Consider the following 4,292-nt stretch of genomic DNA (forward strand, 5'->3'; position numbering starts at 1 on the left):
AGGTCTTAAATAATCAACTGCAATTACATATCATGTTCATATAAAATTCAGCATCTAGATGCCATGCCTATAGGATTTCTGCTTTTTTTACTATGTTTATAAAAGTGTCCAAAATCGACAACACATAGAAAGCATGCCTATAGGAGCTTTAACTGAATCGGAACTGCTTCACTCGCTTATAAGTCTAAAACAAGTAACAGTGACACATGCTCTTTTGCTAAAACTCGCCTTTCTTTAATAACAAACGATTTTTTTCTTAAATAAGTATGTATTCATGTTTACTTCATTGTTTGTGGAATCAGTAGATATCATGCCCATAGGGTCTTCGCCTAATACTTAGGCAAGCCATAGGGTAAAAGTTTATAAACTGAATAGCTACAACCAGCAGGCAAGCCTAATTCGGGCTTCTTATCTGAACTATGTAATAAATCAGTCTGCCTCAACCTTTTAAGTTTTAATCAGACCCTAAACAGTACACGCAAGTCATGCTACACTATTTGCTTTCTTTGGTTTAAAGGAGGTCTATTTGAGCCCTTCTATTTGTTTATATGCTTCCCTAAACTTGCTATATGTGTTTTATTTGTCGCCTTAGTATTTTACCTTTTGAAACCACAAATAAGCCCAATACCTCCTCCCTTTAGGATTAGTAGTCCAAAGTGCCTCTAGGGCTGATAGGATTGGGGCGGGTAATAGCATGCAATAAGTAAATGAGACCATTCCGTGCTTTAATACTTTAACGGGGTGGGAAATAGTAGATATGGATATGATGACCACGCGATAACATCACGTGTAGCCCCTCACTAAGGAGTGATTACCGGATGTTGTGTGGGGTGATCCATATTACTAATAAACCTAGGACCCCCTTCCCTTTGTTTTCTTTGTTTCTTCTAAATCTTTTTAAACCATTTCTTTTAAGAAAATCAACTCTTTTTAGTTCATTTTTCTTACTTTTGTTTATTTGTAACCATTACGTAAAAATCCCTTCTTATTTGAAGCCTTTATTTGCCTATGTGTTATTTGCACTTGAGTCACAATAATAGTTTGGACGGGAACCACACTAGTGGATCCTGAGGGGTGCCTAACACCTTCCCCTTGGGATAATTTCAAGCCCTTACCCAATCTCTAGTTACTCAAAACAAACCCCTCCTAGTGTCCTAATGCACTTTAATCATTAGGTGGCGACTCTTCAATTCAAAACCCAATTCCCGAAAGGGAACGAGCTGTCTCCCAAATGTCATAAACCCGATTTCGCGAGAAAAAGGGGGCGCGACAGCATGGTGACTCTGCTAGGGACATTCTTTTAGGCTTTTACCATTTCAAGCTATTACTATGGCTTTACATTTCTTATGTGCATTTATTTGTTTAATACCTTTAAGCATTTAATTCCCTCTTCTACTGCAAAAATTGACTTGTCTCTTGTTTCTTTCCCTTATTTCTTTATTGCTTTCCTTTACTGCACTCCTTTATTACTGTTTTATAATTATTACTTTATGAATGTGCAAATATGTGACAACTTATTTTAATTAATGCATAAGCATGTTTTCAACATCATATTCCACTCGTACCAAACAAAATACCATAGCAACGCTTATAATGAGTGGTTGCGCTCTTCCGATATTATCACCCCTAAGTCCGGAAAAGGCATATTTGCGGTAAAACCAATCGATCAACGGTGTAGTAGACGGTTCCGTGCCTTTCCCCCTTGAGTTGTCCGCTCGAGGGTACCAGTCTAAAACCCTATAGAAACCTTACTCTATTTAACTGTGCATGCATCATGGTCAAACCTAGCCGAGTCAGTTATGTTGTCCACATATTGACTCTTTTAGCCTTGTCCAAAGTCCACTGAGTTTTCCTAAAACCCAAACGGACATCCCCACGTTCTGTGCATTTATTTGGAGAACTAAATGCTTCATGCTAATTGTTGATGTTAAATAGTCGAGTCCGGTAGGGGTATGGTCTTAACCCCTTTTGTTTTGCAAAAAATGAAGGACGAGGTCCCCAGTTTCAGAATGGTTAGCACGCCCCTACTCTCGCTAGACTGGTGGAGGAGTATTCCATCAGATAACCAAATCAATGAGTGGAAAGAGAGGGACGCCAAAGCTAGCGAAAAGTTGGAATATCTGGAATACAGTCTGCTGAGGAAAAGTGAGAAAGAGAGTCACCGACTGCCAGAACGCGGAGGGAAACGAAGGAGAACACCTGGACAAGACATTTTTACTGGTGAATCTACGTGAACTAGATGATTTGATTAACAAGAGCATTTAACCTGAGGAAGGTCCTTCTGGGACCAAATTGATAGGAATTTATCTTTTTCGTTTTATTAATGTAATAAGGCCGATGGCCACAAGTGCTACTTTACTTCCTGTTATTTAGTGTCGTGTTGGGATTCGTCTACTTTTTATCAATAAAATGAGGCATTTAGCATTCTAAGCTCTCCAAATCAACTTGTCGCTAGGCCTACCTCGAGCACAAGAGGTTTCCCAAATTAGGACACGATTTACATTCTTGCACTATGGGTTTAAATATCGCAACATTGTTTTTCTTATAATTCGTACTGACCTGTTACCTTTTTGTTTTTACTTTTTGTTTTATTTATTCCCCACCCCAATGGTTAGTTCGTGCACTCTGGCATCGTCATCATATTCCACAAGATCAAAGGGCCCTCCACCCACTCCTCCTCCTAGTCCTATCAGAAGTAGGAACAAAGGAAAGATGGAAGATTTGAACAACACCAGAAAGGAAAGCTCAACTGAACGGGTAGAGGTCACTCATGGTACTCAGGTCTCCAAAGAAAGTGCGTCCCAACTCGAGCAAAAATTGTTGAAATTTCAGGAGGAACTTGATCAGGTTCGGAATCTGGCAAACTTGTCATTTTCCCTTACCACTCTAGATATCAATTTTCCAAACGCTCGGAACCCCAAGCCTCCACAAAACATCCCAAAACCACAAAATCACCCCCCTCCTCACCACCACTGCAATACTTGCCACACATCCAACAATACTCCACTGCTCATCCCTGAACTTTTGAATTCCACAAATGACCATTTCCACGCCCACCATAACACCCCCATCTCTGTGGAGACCATGCCACACTCCACCCAACCCATCTCAAGCACACCCGAGTCTGATGATAAAGACTCACTCATCAGGAACCTGGATGCGGAACTCAAGACCTTTGCATACAACCGGATGTTGAACTTCCCCAGGGGTACAAACCTCCTAAGTTCAAGATGTTTGATGGTAAAGGGGATCTGAGAGTCCACTTGAGAACATACTGCGACAAGCTGGTCGGAGTAGGGAAGGACGAAAGGATTCACATGAAGCTTTTCATGAGGAGTCTGAGAGGAGATGCTCTGTCTTGGTACATTAGCCAATACCCGAAGAAATGGTCGAACTGGGTGTGTATGGCATCTGACTTTATGGACAGGTTCATGTTCAACACAGAAAATGCGCCAGATGTGTTCTACATCCAGAACATAAAGAAGAAGCCCGCGGAAACATTCCGCGAGTACGCTACTCATTGGAAATCAGAAGCCGCTAAGGTCAGACCGGCTTTAGAAGAAGAACAAATGAACAAGTTTTTCATTCGGGCTCAATACCCGCAGTACTATGAAAGGCTGATGTTGATTGAGAGCCAAAATTTTCTGACATCATCAAGCTAGGGGAAAGGATCGAGGAAGGCATCAAAAGTGGTATGGTTACAAACTTTGAAGCTTTGCAAGCTACCAATAAGGCTTTACAGTCTAGTGGTACGTCCAAGAAAAGGGACGTAGGTGCCGTAATGGTTGCACAAAGAGCTAAATCCCCTATCAAATACCAAGCCTATCCGATACCTCCACTCACATATCAGCCTACCCCGAATTTACCAAGCACCCTCACCCTCTTATCAAACTCCACCACCTACTTACCAATCACCCCCACCTACTTACCAATCACCCCCACCTTTCACATATCAACCCGTTTCACCCAAATACTCCCAACCTGCACATGTCTATTAAGCCTACAATACTCAACTATCCCACTATCAATCACCTCCCTCACGCCAAAACTTTCCTAGACCTCGACTAAATTTTGACCGTAGACCCCCCAAACAGTATACCGCCATTGCTGAGCCAATTGACCAGCTGTACGAAAGGCTCAAAGCTGCTGGTTATGTCACCCCTATCCCTGCTATAACCCTTGAAAACCCTTATCAATGGGTCAATCCAAATAAATCCTGTGCATACTATACCGGCATGAAAGGGCATACCACTGATGAATGCCACTCTCTAAACGACAAGATCCAGACTTTG

Source organism: Nicotiana sylvestris, chromosome 2 (assembly GCF_000393655.2).
Source record: "Nicotiana sylvestris chromosome 2, ASM39365v2, whole genome shotgun sequence".
NCBI lineage: Eukaryota > Viridiplantae > Streptophyta > Magnoliopsida > Solanales > Solanaceae > Nicotiana > Nicotiana sylvestris.